This window comes from Anthonomus grandis, chromosome 11 (assembly GCF_022605725.1).
Source record: "Anthonomus grandis grandis chromosome 11, icAntGran1.3, whole genome shotgun sequence".
Lineage (NCBI taxonomy): Eukaryota > Metazoa > Arthropoda > Insecta > Coleoptera > Curculionidae > Anthonomus > Anthonomus grandis.
Window position 1 is genome coordinate 18,554,141 of NC_065556.1, and position 9,875 is coordinate 18,564,015.

A 9,875-nucleotide genomic window follows, 5' to 3' on the forward strand; every position below is an offset into this window, starting at 1 on the left:
TCTTAGAGCAGTAAAAACTAGCTTATCACTATCAAAGCCTCAGAGCCATATAATCAAATTGGAAATTAATTTATATATGGGTTGAACGTAGTAAAATAAGCTAATAGCAATATCAGTCTTTGAACCATATAGTTTAATGAAAATAAATCAGTCAACTGATAACCACTCAGACTATTTAGAGTTTTTTAGCCCAAGGTTTGCTGTCTCAATGATCTAGGAGGGTCTTAATGTATTAAAAACTAATCGTACTTAAAACTCTCAACATCATCAAAGTAGTCTCGGTTGGCAAAATTAATATTCATTGATTTAATGCAGTAGAACAAACTTACAACAAAATCAACCTTTCGACATTCTGGTTCAATTAAAAGGAATAAATCAACTGGCAACCACGTAGATTTCCACAGGGTTTTCTGGCCTTGTTGTCCTATGATCTGAGAAGATCTTAATTTAGTAAAAACTAACTGAAGCAAGAACTCCAGATACTATCAGAGAAGCCATCTGTAACCAGGTTGGCAGAATTGTTATCTGTAGATCCAACGCAATAAACCGACATCATCAACGTCAGCATTTAGATCATCTGGTTCAATAAAAAGGATATAGTCAACCACTCACACTTCGCTAGAGATCTTTGGCCTTATCTCAAGATCTGCCAAGGTAATAATGTAGTAAACACTAGTTATAGTAGTAAATAGTTGTAGTCGTAATACTAAAAACCATTAAACGAGTCTAGACTGGCAGAATTATCATCCATGGATCCAATCCACTAATATAAATTAAGAATGAAATCAGCCTTTGAGCTAACTGGTTCAATGAAAAGCAGTAAGTCAATTGGCAACCTCCCTAGAGTTTCCTGGCTCTGCTGTCTTATAGTTTGGAAGGGTCTTAATGTAACACAAACTAGTTTTAGTAGCAACTCTAAAAAACATGCAAAGCAATAAAGTAAGCTAACCACCAAACCAAAGCCTTTGTCCCCTGTGATTCAAGGAAAAGGAATTAGTCAACTAGCAAACACTCAGACTTCCCTTAAGTTTATTGGCCTTGCTACCCCATATTCTGAAAGTATCTTAATGTATGTTGTTAAAGCTAGTTGTAGTAGTAACTCGATACCAGTTCTCAGGAACTCTAATAGCCAAGTTGTAGGAATTATTGTCTATGAGTCCAACTAAGTAGAATAAGCTAAGAACAAAATCTACCTTTGGTCTTTCTGTTTCAATGAAAAGAAATTAATCAACTAGAAGCCACTTAAAACTTCCTCAGAATATGCAGGCCTTGCTATGGACTGAAAGGGTCTCAATATAATATATTCTAGATGTACCAGTAAATCCAGGAACTATTAAAACAGTTCTCTCTATCCAGGTTGGCAGAATTTATATCTATGGATCCAACGTAGTAGAATAAGCTAAAAGTAAAGTCAGCCTTTGGACCATATAGTTCAATGAAATGAAATTAATTAAGTGGCAGCCGCTTAAACTTCTTCAGAGTTCTCTGACCATGGAACAGTCAACTACAATCACTTTTTCAATAAAATGTTTGCACTGTTTAAAAAATATAATGCGTCATTTAAATTCTTGAAAATGGTACTTTTATAAAAGGATAAATGCAAAACCAAACGTGCATTTTCCTTCTAACAAATATTTACCACAAAGAATTGCTTAATCCTCATACCTGAGCAGAAGAATGTGTAATAAAGCAGCTCTAAGGCCGACTAGTATTTATGGTCGAGATTAAGGGAATAACAATAATAATAGTATGAACAAACCGTTCTTATTTAATTTATCTGAGAAAAATTGAAGACTTCTAAAAAGAATCATTATTTTCACCATTATCTAGCTTTGCAACAATGAAGTCCAAGCATATACAGACGATCTAGTAATATTAGCTAAAGGATATACAGAATTTATCTCCTCAGCAGTTGTCTAAATGTACAAAATTTCATCCTCCAAAGATCGCGTAGAAAGGGAGGCATATAAATTCACACAAAATACTTCTAGGATTTACCAGATGGACGGAACTAAACAGGAAGCCAAATATCTGAGAATGACTTTGGAAAAAATACTAAACTGGAAAGCGTATCCTTAGAAAACTTAATAAAGTCAAAACTGCCGTAAAAAACTCAGCCGCTTGCTCGACCAGCACTGTAGATCCTATATGCAGTATGTATCATGCATCAAATGGCTTCTTAACATCAGTATGTAGTCAGAAAAACTGTTTGGCTTAAACTGGGAATACTCCAGTTTCCAAGAATACTTCTACAATAGTCAAATATTGATATCCAGTGTTCCATTTTATTGTAAAAATGTATGGAATTTATTTAGAATATAACAGTTTTACTACAAATTTAGTTCTCACCATAACATTCGTCAAATGTTTACATTATTGAATGTGGTCATCAATCATTACCTGAGAGCAGAACCTAATTGTAGAATTCTGTTTGATTTTAAAAGGTGCTAGTAGATTAGAACGAAATATATTCCAAAACTCTGAAATTTATCTCAATTTGCTAAAAGAAGAGTAACTGAAAATCAAAATCATTGAAACATCTAGATAGATAAAACTAAAAGCGCTAGAATCATAATATTAAATGAAAAGAAAGTGTGAGTGGTGAGAAATACTCTTTTAATATGATTTCTAGATCACACTGTACTTGGCCGAAATGAAGGCGTGCAAGAATAACCTTTTTCGCCGAAAACCAGCTTTAGGCATTGCTTAGGAGATATTAAAACTCAGAACTTCTATCAGAATAATAGAAAAACACTAGAAGAAATAGCAAGTCTTAGCTATTGCAAGGCATTTATATCAAAGTATGCTTAGAGGGTGATAGATGTATTTGGAAGATTTAGTATAAAACGTTTGATAGCGAAGTAAACTGCGCAACATCTAGCGATTGCAATATCAGCTGCATGAGATTGTCTTGGCAGAAAATGTCATGTGCAGGTTTTGCTTATAGGATGATTATTCAGTGCCACTGGCAAATTATAGCCTGGAAAGAAGACTTGGCTTTCCAGGCTGATATATCCAGAATCAACATGATATGTTTTAAACTTCTAAGGAGCCCGGATCACCTTAACTGAAAGGCATCAGCTGGGAAAGATCCAAACTGGTGTGGTCCATAGTAGCTAACTAAGCAGCTTTGGATATTTTAATATTTTAGCCATTCAGTTTAAAGCCTTGCCACATCATATGTCCATACATTTTGAGAATGACCCCATACTTCGATGCCAAATTATTGAAAAATTAAAGAAAGTTTATTGCGTCAAGCATCATCGAGGCTAGGATGTTTCTTAGTTTTGGCTAAAGTGAGTTTAGTTGAGTCACCACTCAACTTACTTTTTCAAGGTTCCTCAAATAAAAAAGAAACTTTTATCAAATAATACTGATTATAAATTATTATAAAATATGGATATTTATGGTCATTTCCAGAACTTTTCTCCGGAAACCAAGAACTAAACTATTCAACAACCCACTAATACCCTAGAACATATTGAGTACAAACAAACCGTTTTTTTCCTTTGACCTAATAAGACTAATTCAGTTTCAATTTCCATCGACGTTTCGGAGCGAATATTTCCCGGGCTTTGTAAAATATACAAAAAGGCGCAATGTAAACTTGAAACTATGCCAAAAGGTAGCGCAAATAGCGCATTGCCTCGCGTAAATGTAAATACACTTTAAGCGGCATTAGTTATTTATAAATCGGCATTACTTACCGCTAGGTATATGGAACACTGTTCCAGAAATTGATTTTAATTTCACTTAAAGTATTTCGATTCGGTCGGCAACTGGCACCGGAAATTTCCAAGAAAGTTATTAAATGTCCTTCGAATTGCTATTAAATTGTACACATCATTTAATGACGTATAATTTAATTTTATTGTACGGAGGCGTAAAGGTTCAAAATACGACCCTTATTTTTTTTCTTTAGAAGTTTAGTGTGGAGGGGGTTCACATGACGTCGCGGTGCAAGCGTCGCGTTACAACTGGACGGTGCCGTCGCGATTACGAAAAACGACGCCGGCGTCGGCTCTATTTGGATGAACATACACTAACAGACTGAACCTTTCCAAGAATATATCCATAATCGTCAATTTTGGATGACAATCAATATGACATTCATGGAATTTGTAGAGAGCAAATCATTTGTATTGCAACTCCATAAATGTTTGGATATGGTCATCAGAAGTCACCAGTAGCTTTCTTTTGACGGTGGAATGTCTTTTTTAATAATGACATTTTTGATGAAAATCTGGAGATAAAATCTTAGATCTTCGATAAAATCTTATTCACAATTTCTTAAAGTTTCAGAGAATTTGGTTGGCTCGATTCTGATTTGGTTATTGGCTGTAGCTGTGAAGAAGGAGGTGAAGCGGCCCCTAGACTATCAATATTATTGCACAAAAATATTGCGCCATAATATTGACATTTGCCCTATATTGCAGAATTTAATTGTGCAGTCTTTGGTTGAAGTTTACCTTTTGATCAAAAAACATGTGTGCTGATAATGAAGAAAGTTGTATTGCTATTGCATTGGATTTTATGCATTCAGAAAAATAAAAATCGCAAAAATTTACTGAATGATCTAAAAATATCCGAGCCAAAAGATTTTTGGAATTTTCTGCGAATGGATGCTATAAAATTTAAACAACTGTTGGAACTGGGGACTCTTGCTGTTGAGAAAAAGAACACTCATTTGCGAGATGGGATTGCTGCAACTCAGCGTTTGTCAATCATAAAATAACGATAACAATTTTTTAGTTAAATAATATGTTTATTATCTAATTTTTACTGAAATTGTAAAAAAGCATCGCTATATTGGATAGTGTAGTGGTTTAGTATTTGCCAAAAAATGCTTGTTGAGTAGCATTAATTACTGTAGAGACTGTACGCAATTATATGTCGTGATGTGATGTGACTAGCATACACTGAAACTTTGAGGCAGAGGGCTGAACGTGCACATGTACGTGTGATCGAGTAGATGTGCAAGAAATAGTCAAATAAGCAATAATTTACACATTCTGTAAATATCTTCATTAACATTCTTGCTGAGTCTCGATGTAGCGTGCCCATTTGTCCCAAAGTATCAAATAGAATGTCGTTTATTGCTTTTTTTGTAAACAGTTGTTGGAAAGCTTGTATTTTCTTAAGTCCAACAGATCATGCACAACAGATTTTTTGGTAATCCAAGCTAGAAGCCGAAGGCGAAGCCAACGAAACTAATTTTTCTGAATCGTCTTTTTTCTTTTTCTTTGTAGATGGTCAACCTCCATTCTGTAACAAAATATTAAATATATATTAGAAAAAGTAATTAATATTATCATTTTATAGCATAAATCTGATATACTCTTTACATTTAGGTATTTATTCCGCTTTTATTTTTAACATTATGTTCTTTTGTAGATTTCAAAAATACAAGCTGAAGAAAATGATTTATGAATTTATCATGGTTGTTGCTGGTATAAATGGAAGGGTATCAGACAAATCATTTCTAACAAATTACTATGAATTCCAGAATCGCGTGAACTACCGAACAGTAAAAACTACCACATGTCTTTGTGGGAAAGCATGCATTTGCAATGACAAAAAATTTTATGAAACCTTACAGTCAAAACGGATTAACAGCTGAGCAGCGAATTCTTAATTATATACTTTGTCCTGCAAGGCGTACAGTAGAAAATGCATTTGGCATGTTAGTTTCTAGATTTGGTGTATTTCAGAGATGCATCCCTCTATCCCCTGATAAACTTCAAACATGTTGTTACTTGCATAACTATCTCAAAAGAAATCAACAGTATATAAATATTTCTAAACGTTCCGTAGATACTGAAGATTTGGCTTCTGGTACAATTGTGAAAAGAAATTGGAGGACGAATGGCAGTGCCACAGGTTTGCAATACTTACTGCAATTTCTTTAACAATAAAGGTCAGGTTTCATGGCAAAGAATGTTTATATGAAATATTATGACGGATATTTAGAATAAATGAAAATAAAAAAATTTTTACATTGCCTTGATTAGTGATATCACCCGTATCAAACCTCTCAATGTTCTCTTTTGCCTCTTCGTTATCCAGGCTCATATAGCTTTGCGACTTACATGGCACTTCCGAACCTTTAAGAAAGCTCATTTTATCGAAGTATCATAATGTAGGTTCCGCTGTATTATCGATCACTGCTCCACTTTTTTCACTATCCTTTATTCAACTCTTTTCGGAAATTTGTACGTAATGTCAATTTGTAATTTTTTTACTAATTGACACCTATCCGCTTCTGGATATTTCTCTCTGTATTTGCGAAGTAACTGCTTTTACTGCTAATTTTTCTTTTGTCGATTACTATAATGCTTCAACTTCGCATTCCATAGAGCTGGCAAATTTTTGTACATTTAAAGTTCCTTTCCTCTTCTTCCTCTGAAGTCATCTTCACCAATTTCATGATCTACACTCCTACAAACGCTCGACACAGAACAATTACCGTGCAATATTACCGACAGATTTTTTTAGATTGCACAATAAATATCAAAGGGCGTTTGATTTGTACAATATACATATTGTATTGCACAATATTTCAATATTATCCAGACAGTCAATAATATTGCGCAATATGAAATATTGTTTAATAATATGTTTAGTCTCGGAGCCGCTTAAAGTTAAACGAATTATCTCTTGCTTTACTCTCTTATATCTTGGTTTATCATCTTACTGTCATAAAATATTTGACATGTCGCTTTCATTTTTAGAAGAGCATATATCATGGACTTTTTCTATGTTTAAAAAAAAAATCAAATCCAAATTAATTTGTTTACAGTACAGATCATGAGGTGACATATGACGTTTCATCAACAAGCTTAAAAGAGTTGAACAAAATACACTGCAGTATATAAATTAAAACTACTACCAGTAGGTAGACGGGAGGTGCTCTATGACACTGCCCTGTAAGATATTTATAAGGACATCAGCCAGGTCAGAGGGACATTTCTGTCTATTTACTTTTTCATTATATACACTTTTCTTTTCCTGCTAGGCAAATAAGACCTCTCGCGTCTTATCTTTTAAGCTTTTCTAACAAAGTTTGCCAAATAGAAAGACTTCCATATCAAATAGATGAACATCTTGAGTCTTAATTTAAAGTCAAGTCGGTGGCCAATTAAAAACTGATGTAAACGTAAGAATGCGAGTCTCGCTTGTTCTATATATAGATCACCTAATGGCTAACTTCGAATCCCACTTATCATTCAAGTAGCATCCTCGGTATTTGAATGTCCGTATTTCTTCCATATGCTCAATGCCATTGATAGTTCACTTTGGCAGGTCGCTTTTACAAATTTTCATAAAGTTGGTCTTTTCATAAAGCGTCCATCATTTGCGGTTTTTAAGTCTCAGCCAAGAACAGAGTATCATGAGCGTATCTAATATTGTTGAGAAGAATACCATTAACTTTCATTCCTAAAGTGCCTGTCGCAAGTGCTTTCTGAAATATACTTTCCACGTACAGACTGAATATCATTGGTGACAACATGCATTTTTGTCTTACTCCTGTTTTACTTGGTAATTTTTCTGTTTCACTTCCACATGGAAGACGTAATTCCGCGGTTTGGTTCCGATAGAGGTTGCAAATTATTATACCTATTCAAGTCATTCCAACTATTCAAATATTGCAATAATTAATTGTTCCAGACATTATCAAATACTTTCTCTTAGTCGATAAAGCATATAAATACGCCTTGATCTAGGCAATTCTAGATTATTGGATAAAAATAGCCTCTCTAGCACCAAATCCACTTCCAGAATCATTCCAGTGCTTTTATTGAATAGTCCGACACATGCATCTAGACTCTCTTCATTTAAAAGTTTTAGAGTGTCTGAAAACATTTCATCCGGACCAAAAGCTTTTCTGGGCTTCTCTGTCTGATGGCTTGAACTACTTTTGATTTTAAAATTCTTGGACCTTTGGTTGGATTTTTTTCCATTTGCGCAAAGATGTATTGTCGTTAAACATGACCGCACTATATGACTTCCAGATACTTACAGATTAATTTTTATTGGTTACTTGTTCTCCAGTTGTCCTTTATACTCATGATAGCTTTTGCTCTGTCCTTGTACATATGCACCAGTATTTTTTCTTGACACACCAGTGTATTGTACAGAGGTAAGTTTCTCAACTGAGTTGCTATCAGTTTTCCAAACGTGCTAAATTCATCTTCGTCTACAGTTTTGCTCCGTCTACTAATTTCGTCCAGTTTATCTAAGACTCTATGAATATTAGACACATTACTGCTAAAATGTTTGGGGACATTTTCCTTTTGCGGATCGGAGGTCCACCCAATTGTTTTGTACGTTTATTTTCTGGCTGTGGTTTTTCAGCTGTTGCTTGTAAATTTGGTTCCTGGTTTGTAGTTGGAGGATCGAGCGGAAATTCATTTTCTGTTTCTTGTGTTGGGTCTTCTTCAAATGTATTGACAGAAGTATCCTGAAAATTATGTACCTATAGCATGATAGCTATGCTTGTGCACACCCGCAATTTGTTGGATTTTTCTTTTGGAGATAAAAACTATCGTCAAGGTAGGAGAATCGTTTCGCTTCAGCGCACAGTCTGCTATCTATTGTTTTAGTTCCTCGGATCTTGCATTTCCTGCGTTCTTCTACCATTTTTAGGATTGCGTTTTTTATCCTCTGCTGTTTGGGAAGAATTTTGGGTCTAGGAAGATAGGTACTATTAACTGCCAAGAAGGAATCTTTTATTTTAGACCGATATCCATTTAGTCCTAAACGTGGCTGAGTCATTGAGTGGGTTTAGACGTATGAGCTAATTTGGATAGGAATTTTCTAGTAATCTTCATATAAGGATGCATACGCGTCATGAAGATGTACTAATTAAGTAGCCAATGGATTGATAATCATTGGCAGAGGCAAATTGTCTATACATGGGACATCAGATAGGTTAAAAAGTATGGAAAATGATCATCCTTGAGCTTGAAGATCGAGAACTTCGGATAACAGAGGGCTGAAACTAAGATCTGAATTGGTCATCAGGGAGACATACCGTTAGGATAGATGATAATATAAGAAAAGAAAACAAATCCGTGCATGTAAGTTTCCATTTATTTGGGCGTCTCATCATTCTGTCGAGCTTTTCGGAAAGTCGACAGGCGGTAGTATGCGGAAAAGCGAGCGGTCAATTCTTGTCGAAGGGTTTTAGATCATGTGGTCGCTGCGATGCCTTGCACGCTTACAAATGAAAAACACGAAAGACCATGGCCGTATGTATATATTAATTATTATTACACGGGTTTTGATGTTTACATGTTACACACTTTCATATTTTTAAGGAATACTTAAAATGTAAGAAGAATTAATATTACAATATGTTCTTTATTAGTGCGCCGATCTGTAAATGCTCTTCAAAATAATTAATAAATTCTTTAGCCTGATTTTTATTTATTATAATTTCGATGTATCAACATTATCCAAGATATGGAAAAGTTTACAACAAAATATTCAAACATAATAAATAAAGAATTGCACTACATTTATCAAATGTTTACCCAAATTGAAATTCTTGAATAATAACTAGACTCGATGGTGAGTTTCTTCCATTCCAAATTGATCATTAAATTATGAAAAATAATCTACCTTCTTTTGTTTCTGAGATATAGGGTGAAGAGTTTAATTTTTAAATGTGATTTTAAGGACTTTTACATCAGATATTCATCTTAGACGCTACTTTCAAAATTGCCAATAGTCCTGACATTATTTTTTGAACCAATTTGAATCCAAAATATATTTTACTACTTTTAATTTCATAAAAATATTCCTATTAGTTTTTCATATTTCAGGATTTTAAGCACTTTAAACTTTCATTTTTCAAAAATCTCGATATAATG

The 9,875-nt window shown here is 34.1% G+C and overlaps 1 protein-coding gene across 4 annotated transcripts in view; it reads right to left on the reverse strand.

Moving 5' to 3' along the window:
* The window catches only part of LOC126742535 (fibronectin type III domain-containing protein 5-like), a 183,128-nt gene extending 179,166 nt beyond the window's left edge, over positions 1 to 3,962 (reverse strand). For all 4 annotated transcript variants that reach the window (XM_050449188.1, XM_050449187.1, XM_050449189.1 and 1 more), the window contains exon 1: positions 3,708 to 3,962. The gene's annotated coding sequence lies outside the window, so the exon portion shown is untranslated. The remainder of the gene's footprint in view (positions 1 to 3,707) is intronic.
* Between the last annotated feature and the right edge of the window lie 5,913 nt (positions 3,963 to 9,875).